Below are 9602 nucleotides of genomic sequence, written 5' to 3'. Positions count from 1 at the left end.
TCGTGTTCTTAGGTAAGCGTGCTGGCCCTGGTGCTGTGTCTTGACATTGCCAGTGTGCCTAACAGTGAACCTTCCCAAATTCTACAGTGCAAATGAACCTCTGAAAGAAATTCAGTACCAAAGCTGAATTTGTCCTTCGTAGTACAAGTGAAGACAGAATGAAAATATCAAAATATGCTTTGTAATCACATATGAAATGGTGGATTGTGATAATACAGTGAAAATGTATAAGTGCAAACTCTAAAAGAGTTACTGAAGAAATAAAATAAGGCAGTTCACTAAATATCCAATAATAAAGATAAAATTATGACATATACAATACTGAATCAAATGAGCAGATGAAAGTAAAATAATAGAACAAAAATAAATGGGACAACAGAAAAGAGTAAAATTATATATACATGTATATATAATATATGTATATATATATTATTTTTTTCTCCTTTATTAATTTATTCTTGTTACATCTCAATGGTTATCCCATCCCTTGTATCCTCCCATTCTTCCCTCCCTCCCATTTTTCCCTTATTCCCCTCCCCTATGACCGTTCCTGAGGGGGATTACCTCCCCCTGTATATGCTCATAGGGTATCAAGTCTCTTCTTGGTAACCTGCTGTCCTTCCTCTGAGTGCCACCAGGTCTCCCCCTCCAGGGGACATGGTCAAAGGTGAGGCACCAGAGTACGTGAGAAAGTAATATCCCACTCTCCACTCTACTGTGGAGAATGTTCTGTCCATTGTCTAGATCTGGGTAGGGGTTTAAGGTTTACCGCCTGTATTGTCCTTGGCTGGTGCCTTAGTTTGAGCAGGACCCCTGAGCCCAAATCTGCCTATCATAATGTTCTATATTTATACATCAAGTTGTTTTAGTAAGAATACTCTAAACACTCCAAATTAACAATGAAGCATCTAATAAATTGGAGATATAGTAAAAGATCTCATTTAAATTTCAACCACTTTAAATTTCAAGTCTCCACCTATCTAGTGCCTACTAAAAGCTCATCTTAATTTTAAAAAATTAATCATTATTATTGTTAGAGTTTCAGGGAGGGGGAGTGTGTGATAGAGAGCAGAGGGCAGATGTCAACACTATGACGTGGGTTCTCTCCTTCCATATTTAGGTGGATTCCAGGGATTAAATTCAGGTTGCAAGGCTTGCATAGTAAGCACTTTTACCTACTACATCATCTGGATAGCAAAAAAAAAAAAATCATAATATTAATTCCACAAAAATTAATCTTCAAAAGAAAAAAAGATTATCAATAACATCAATGGCTTTTAATTTAGTGATATGATTTTTGTCTAAATTCAACGAAAAATTTTTTGTTTTCTTTCTCAAAGTTGGCAATGGCATCTACAGTTTACAGAAAATGTATCTAGTTTTGAGAAGATAAACTTTATATCAGAAGGAAAGAGATATTTTAGCTAAAAGAAATTGTGAAGACCGCCAAGAGGCATGGAGATAAGAGTGGCAAACCCCGCCCCCCCCAAAAAAATAAAAAATAAAAAAAATTAAAAAGAGTGGCAAAACCCACCTGACACCACCTCTCTCTGTGCAGTGGGCAGTGAGGTCAGCAGAAAGCAAGCAGTTGGAAAAGAATTTTATAAGTCTAAAGATGGGAATGACGTTTTTGGAGCTCCTCAGAGTTTAACGGGGGAAATGATAAGGATAAGGAATGCCTTATTGGCTATCTCCATTTTCTACCTGATTGGACTCGTACTCACCTAGGAAACACATTTCTGTGTTTCAGAGATTAAGAAAAATAAATATCACAAAGAAATTCCGTTTTCACAAGCCCATCTACCAGCAGCGCAATACTGCGCCAGCATTTTGAGTCATTCATCTCTATTAAAAACTGCTGTTTACATTTGCTTATCTTCCGTGTGGCTTTCCTTTGGTTTTAAAGGGACAATAGGACTTTAGCTTAGAAAGCTTTTTTAAAAGAACTGTCAGCCCTTCCCCCTTATAGCAGCAGTAAAATCTAAACAAAGTGAAAATGTCTAACTCTGCATGAACCCACCAGAGAGCTACGGCTTCAGAGTAACCAACAGACCCAGCATTATGGGAAAAGACAAGTGGTGTCAAGGAGAGCCCTACTTCTAATAAACAAGCCTACTTCTGCTTATTGTGACAGGTAAGCCAGGTGTCTTTATGAGGAATTCAACTAATGGTCTGACACTAACGTGAGAGAGACTGAGGAGTTTCTATCTAGCCACAATTCTGGCCATCCCAAACAAAATAAAGACAAATAAATATTTGCCCTGGAAAGTCTTGCGTGATTATTTTCAACAGCTAGAAACAACTTAGATGTCCTCCACCCCAAAAGCAATAAGCAAAGAGAACAATGGCAGAATATCCTTCAGCAAAAGGGACAAACCAATGACACCTAAGAAGGATCACTGCAAATACATTTTTTCCCTCAGTAAAAGAAGAAACAAACAAACAAAAGAAGCTACAGGTTACATAGGAAATACAAAAATGTGGACTAGAGAAGAGATGGCTGGTCACCAAGGCTGAGAGTAAAGAAAGAGCTGACCCAAAGAGAAGCAATGGAGCTTCCGTGGAAGTCTGCTGACCCTCTATACAGAGAACCCATCATTGTTGTGAGGAAAGCCTGCTCCCTGGGGTCATCTGTAATTCTAGAACCTTATAGAGAAAACTGGCTTTGGATGGTAAAGAGACTCAGGCAACATTTCTGGCTCTTGAGGCAATTCAACTTTCAGAGCATCACTAAACGTCCCTAGGTCTGTTTTCTCACCAATTAAATAAGACTCATCAACCTGACCAAACAATTAGTGGAAAATACGTAAGAGAACACTGCAATCCTCCCTTCTTGCCTGTGATCTTTCTCAAAGGTCACCTTTGAACTTTAGTAAATCCCAGCATTATTTGCACCCCCTCATATCTTTGCAGAAATCTCACTTGCTATTTCCTTGTGATGGGCAAATCCAGAGAGCGGCACAGGCCAGAGCATGTCTAAGGCATCGGCCCCTATGTCATGATTAATATCTGTGTCTTGACTGAAGATCCAAGGGTCCCTCCTATGAATAAATTATGCACTCTTTTGTGAAATTTATGTTTTGTGGAAGCTCTCAATGGGTTTAGCTGTGAGGAGTTTCTGAAGCGAAAAGCAAGGGGAATGAGCAGGCATCAAAATTCTTGGATATTAAAAATAACCTCCCAGAAGGCAAAATGACCTCCATTTGTTTCTGCTCTCCAGCCCACGCTGAACAAGCTGCCACAGTTGTGCTTTATCATGCACAACTACAGAAAAGATGCTTTTCTCTCATTCTCAATACTGATTTGGTGATTTTTTTAATGAGAACGAAAAAGCTTAGGGTAGTCTCTCTATGTCTCCTTTTCTCAAAGAGAGAGGGGGGGAGAAGAGAGAAGAAGAGAGAAAGCAGAAGGTGGTTGCAACTGCCAAGGTGAAAGGCTGTAAAGTGATGAGGTAGAACGGGTAGAGGTTTGTGAAGGAGAAGCAAGAGCCTTTGTATCTCCTGAAGCCGGCTCTGACATTGACCTTGCACATTATGAGTCTAGCATTTAACTTGACATCACCAAGTCAGGGAAACAAGGGAGAAAGAGATGTGGGGGTAAAAACTTGGAGAAGACAAAAAAAAAAGGAAAGAGGACAGGAGAAAGAGGAGAGACCATAGTAGAGGAAGGAAGGTGAAGAGATGAAAGGAGGGGAGGGGAAGGGAAGGAGAGGAGGAGGAAGGAGAAGGGAAGGAGAGGGATGGCAAGAGGGAAAGGAAGGGAGGAATCAGAATTAAGAAAATAACTTGCAGAAGACAAGGTTCAGAGGTCAGAGTAGAAGTAAAAGAGAGAGGAAGTCACAAGAAAGTGACAGTAATCAGTAGAACCAAATATTAATATGTTGTCAGAAGAGGTCAGGAGAAGGTGCTCTTGGGCTGGAAAGATGGCTCAGCATCTAAGATTAGCTCAGTTCCTAACACCCACGTGGGACAGCACATAACCTTCTATAACTCTAGATCTAATGCCTTCTTTTGAACTCCATGAGCGTCCACATACATGTGGTGTCACACACACACACACACACACACACACACACACACACACACACACACATCAAAAAGAGAAAGAAAAACTGTTCTTTCTCTGAGGCAAGTGAAACTGAGAAACTCAAGCCATCACTGGGTGTCTGTACCCCAACAGTTCTCTTCTACTGTTATTATTCTCTGTATAATAGATGCAGAACTCTGCCCTGCCCCTAACTCTTCTAATCCAAGCCTCAAATACAGAGGACACTGAATGATAACTTTGGGACACAGTTAAAAAGGAAAATCAGATGGTAGGGTATAGGGAGAGATGGAAGGGGAGAGTGTAGGGAAAGACAGCTAGAATTAGAGACATTTGGGATATGGTGTGGAAACCTAGTCCTGTGGGAACTTTCTGGAATCTATGAGGTTGATCCTAGTGAGGACTCCTAGTAATGGTGGATATGGAGTCTGAACTGGCCATCTTCTGTCACCAGGCAAGGCTTTCGGCCATGGGACTGGGTTACACTCAGTTGAGCTATTGGCCGAAGAGGTCCACAGAGATTCCTGAACAACTCAAGCTGATGCTAGGCAGCAGAGCCTCATTGCCAGGGACAATATCCACACAGCTCACTGAACATAGATTGGTCCAGCAGGTGCAAGCTTGGGGCCTTCTCCCCGGTATTCTTGTTTCTTTGGTGCTAGAAAGCACTCTGCAGGCTACAGAAAGAGAAACCTGGACACCAACCCAGCCACAAAACCCTCCACCTGCAATCCGTCCTGCCTGCAGATGTGCTCACAGAACTTGTGGGAGTGGCCAAGCAAAGTCTGGTTCAACTTGAGGCTCACACCATGAGAGAACCCAAGCCCTACACTGTTTGGATGATCGGGAACTGGACACATGATAGGACAGAGACCTAGGATAGACCCAAACACAGCTAGCAAAAGAAATTCAATGAAATGATCCATAATGATTTCCTGCTATATTCACGGATTGCTACCATGTCCAGTCATCATCAGAGGGGCATCCTCCAGTAGTAGATGGGAGCAGGTACAGAGACCCACAGACAGATATTATGTAGAAAAAGAGTCTACATTAGAGGTCTCTATTGGGTACCTCCCCCACAGAAGAGGAGAAGAAAAGACTGTAAGAGTCAGAGGGGATAGAGGGCACCAGGAGAGCATGACCCATGGAATCAACTAAGCAGGACTCTCATGGTTTTCAGACACAGAAACAGCAAGCATGGGAACTGCACGGATCTACACCAGGTCTTGTGTGTATGTTATGACTGTTAGCTTGGTGATTTTGTGGGACTCCTAACAGTGGTATATCTCTGACTCTTTTACTTGCTCTTGGGACTCTTTTCCTCCTATTAAGTCACCGTGTCCAGCCTTGATGTGAGGGTTTTTGTCTTGTCCTACTGCTCCTTGTTTTGTCCTGTTTTTGCTATTGTCTCTCAGAGGCCTGCTCTTTTCTGAAAGGAAACAGAGCAGGAGTGGACCTGGAGAAGAAGGAAGTGGGAGCAGAAGAGCTGGGAGGAGTGTAGGGAGGGGAAACTGTAGCTGGGATATATGGTATGAGAGAAGAATCTAGTTCCCATAAAAATAAACAAAATTTTAAAAGAGAAAAATTGAGTTGAGTAAGATAAGAGGGCACAAACGTTTGTGTTTGCTCAGCTTCTTAGGGGACCTTCATATAGTATAGGGTTCTGTGATGCTGGGCGGAAGGGAGAAAAGCATGTTACTCCTCATTTGGTCCAACATGCAGTTATATTCAATCACTCTCAGTGTGAGGTTCCAGGCTAGAAACCTAAGCAGCAGCTTTAAGCTTTAGGATTTCCAACAATACTAAGGTGGCCCTGCCACTTTGAGAGCAAGGATCTCGATGGGTGAAGATGAAAGAAGAGGTTTGTTCAGACCATTTAGTTCATAAAGAGAAAGAGTGCAATGTTCCATAATATCATCCTAACTATGAGATAATTTCATACTTAGTCATCTCAATACTGTTTTGCTGTTGTTTCAGATATTTTAGTGTGTGTGTGTGTGTGTATGTGTGTGTGTCTTCATGTATCTGTGTGTCTCTCTGTGTGTATATGTATGTCAGAGGTGATTCATAAGTGTGTGTACATGTTCACGTGTAGGGCTGGGGGAGTGTGCATGCCACCACACATGTGTGAAGTCAGAAGACAACCTTCATATGCCAACCTTTCTGCCTTGTTTGAGACAAGATCTCTTTATCACTAGCATGCTTTCTGGTCCATTCCTTAGGCATGCTGGGACTGCAGACTCTTATGTTCTTATGTCTGCCACAGTGGTTGGCTTTCATATAGATTCTGGGAATTCAAACTCTGGTCACCAGGGCAACAAGCATTTTGACATAGTGAGCTATCTCCCCAGCCCCAAATCAATATCTTGAGATTAAACTCAAAGTCAATACAAGAATACACCGGTCTTCTGAGACGTAATCTCAGAGCAAACTTCATGAAGAATTTTAACATCCATCTATATACTTTACCTAGTACTTCATGGGTCTTCAAGGAGAAAAGTGATAGGCACTTTCTACTCCTCTCCCAACCCAAAATAATCAAGCCAGTTCATTGAACTCACTCCCCCCAGTTCCACACAGCTTTTTCTAACTTGTTTTTTAAAACTGCCTAGTTGGAGCCATTTGTTCCATTTAGTTACCTTTATACATCTAGGTCTAGTCAGTGGGTCCAGTCAACTCCTTATCAAGGAAAGAACAAAGGAAGTGAGGAGGGGAGAGAAAGGGGGAAGGGAAGTGGGAAGGACTCAAAGATGGGAAGTAAAGGGAAGAAAGGAAGAGGGGGAGGACAGTAGGGTTGGGGAGTAAGAGAAAAGAAAAAGAAAGAAAACATGGACAAAGCAAAGGAGAGTACTCACGCTCCTAGACTCTAGCCCGTGGCTTTCAACCTTCCTTAGCTGTGACCCTTTAATACAGTTACTCATCTGTTGACCTCATACCATAAGATTATTTTTGTTGTTACCTTCTAACATTAATCTTGCTCTTATTATAAATTGCACTGTAAGTACCTGTTATGCAGGATAACGACATGTGACCTCTGTAAGAGTGTCAATTGACTCCCCAAAGAGGCCCACAGGCTGCAAACTACATAGATTAGATTGTAATCCACACAGATGACTGGATGGAGCATCCTCACTATTGCCTCTTATGGTGCCCAGGTCTTGGCAATTCTCCTTTAGACTGGGCTGTTTTCACCATCCCACTTTTAGCTGCTTCTCCTTGGACTTCTTTCCTCGAGTGTCACCCCCATAAAGGGGCTGCCTCACAGCCTGCCCTTCCTTAGCATGTCATCCTTTGAATCACTGTTTCCATGCCTGCTCATCTTTCTCCCCAATGTCAAGCTCTCTGCAAGGCGCCCATATTCTCTGAAGCACGTGTCTGGCGATCTTCAAGTCTTTCTGATTTTTCAAAGCCTCTTATGACTTCTCACCAGCCTCTTTCTCCCTCCCAGGCTAATTATCACTCATTTCTAGACCACCAAAATGACTCTATAACTGGACCTCCTATCCCATTGCCTCCCTCTTCCAGATAATCCTATATGCCGTGCTTGCCACATTAGTCATACTTAAACACTGGCTTCATCATCATAGTAGCCGTTATTCTTTATTAAGCATTTAATGTGTATGCAACCTAATGCTCAGCATTTTATATGAATGATATCACCTCATGCTCACCCTGACAGATGTGTGTGATTATCCCATTTTAAATCTGAGGTAATGAATGCTGAATGCTTACTCATCTATAAAAACTTGCTGAAAGCAGTGCATTTAAGAGCCTCTACTATTTAACCTGAATTCTTAAGACTCTCTGGTTCTTCTCTTCAAAGCCTCCATTCCAGGTGAAGTAGTCTGCTGGCACATCCAGTCATGGCTACACTGCCCCGCCTTTACTATTGAATGTGTTTCCCAGAATTTACACAGATTGGCCACCATGCAAGAGTAGGGCCGGTAGAAGAGCTCATTGACCTACATAGAGACCCCCAAGGCATCTTCTGCTTCTAAGAGACCCATAACCACAAGTGGCCCATGGATGCCCACTATGGTAGCCAATCAAGCTTGACCATGGTAGCCATTTTGCCTAGTGAATAATGGTGCCCAATTTTTGATGATTACAACTGTTTAGTCCTTAATTCCTTCTTCCAATTTTTATAACTTTGTGGAATGAGATCCAATAAATCCTATAAATATATTTGCAGCATCTTGGACTGATGGCTACCAAGTTGTTGTCCAGGTATCAGTAAAACATTGCTATAAGTTTTGAGAAAAGAAAAACAAGGAAGTGTATAGCATAGCCATGTAATTGTGTGTCACTTACTTTAACCAGGTCACCATACACATGCATTGACACACAGATTGAAGATATGTGCTCTTTGTTCACTTCCTCTCACCAGCGTTCAGGTCTCTATGAAAAGTTTCCTTCTCATGGGAACCCTGACCAGCCTGGATAAATGCAACCTGCAGTCACTCACAATGCCTTTAACTTTTCTTCCTAAGTCTTATCTCTGATGCTGCTCTGTTGCTCTGTTGCATGCACACCTGCCACACTCAAAAGTAAACTCTGTGAACTTTGGTACTTTGCTCATCTGTCTCCATTGCAACCTCAGAGTTCGAAACAAAACCTGTCACTTCAAAGGCCCTTAGCAAATACGGGTGCAGAGCAGGAACACAAGGATGACCATAAAGCAATGATGGGAAAGAAAAGCCTTATTCGAAAACAGACTTGTTGAAATTCAAATGCATAGGCAATGTCCAATTTATAGGGATACAGGAATGACTGAGCCTCCTGGGAAGCACATGCTTGCCCTTTGCTTCTTCTAACCGCTGTGTATTCAGAATAGCCCCAACTCCACTGCTCAACTAGCGTAATACCCAAAGGGAAGGTAAAAATTCTTATAACAGTGGAAAGCTTCTATGAGAATTGTCATGTAGTTGAAATCCACTTAGTCAAGGACCCATTCCTTAACCCACTTGGCCTGTAGAGGGACAAATGCCTAGGTATCAAAGGATAGTGACAAGATATATCCCTGCCCTGTTTCATGCCCGACAACAGGAGATAGTGTCAGTGGAATTATAAGGAGAACTAAAAGAGGAATAAATAGAGGCTTGGAGGTAAGTGCAATAATTTTAGTTTTCTAAACACAGTGGAATTGTCTTGGAAATCCACCTGGCCTCAGAACAAAATGACATATGCATACCACTCTCATTGGAGGCCAGCTGTCAGTTCATTCCCAAAGCTGCTTGTTGTGCCCAGGGGGCAAAGGTTCATGATTTCAGAACAAAACACTGACAAAATAATTGGTGGTCATGAGTACTAATAAAATATAAGGCAAGGCTGAAAGTCCAGGCCGACCCAACAAGGGCACTGGGCTTCAGGGATTCTGAGCCAGTTGTCCTCCAAACCAGGTAATCCCAAAGCCAAGACTTCTTTGATCAACTTGAGAAAACAAGTACTGCCTACTTAAAACTGTGCAGAAAGCCACAGATCTATCCCTATCAGTACTATTCCAGCAAAGAAGAGAGCAGGTGCTTAAGAAAGAGATATGAGTGGGTTTCAGGTCA

At 42.0% G+C, this 9602-nt stretch overlaps 1 long non-coding RNA gene across 2 annotated transcripts in view; it reads right to left on the bottom strand.

Annotated features, from left to right (window-relative positions):
* Nucleotides 1–1074: 1074 nt before the first annotated feature.
* LOC311589219 overlaps nt 1075–9602 on the bottom strand; it is a 109031-nt gene continuing 100503 nt past the window's right edge. For both annotated transcript variants that reach the window (XR_014776453.1, XR_014776455.1), the window contains one exon: nt 1075–1187. This is a non-coding gene — a long non-coding RNA (uncharacterized lncRNA). The remainder of the gene's footprint in view (nt 1188–9602) is intronic.

Source organism: Acomys minous (genome assembly GCF_964271855.1).
Source record: "Acomys minous genome assembly, chromosome: 18".
NCBI lineage: Eukaryota > Metazoa > Chordata > Mammalia > Rodentia > Muridae > Acomys > Acomys minous.
Note: the sequence above shows the minus strand (reverse complement) of the source record. Positions and strands in the feature narration are given on the sequence as shown.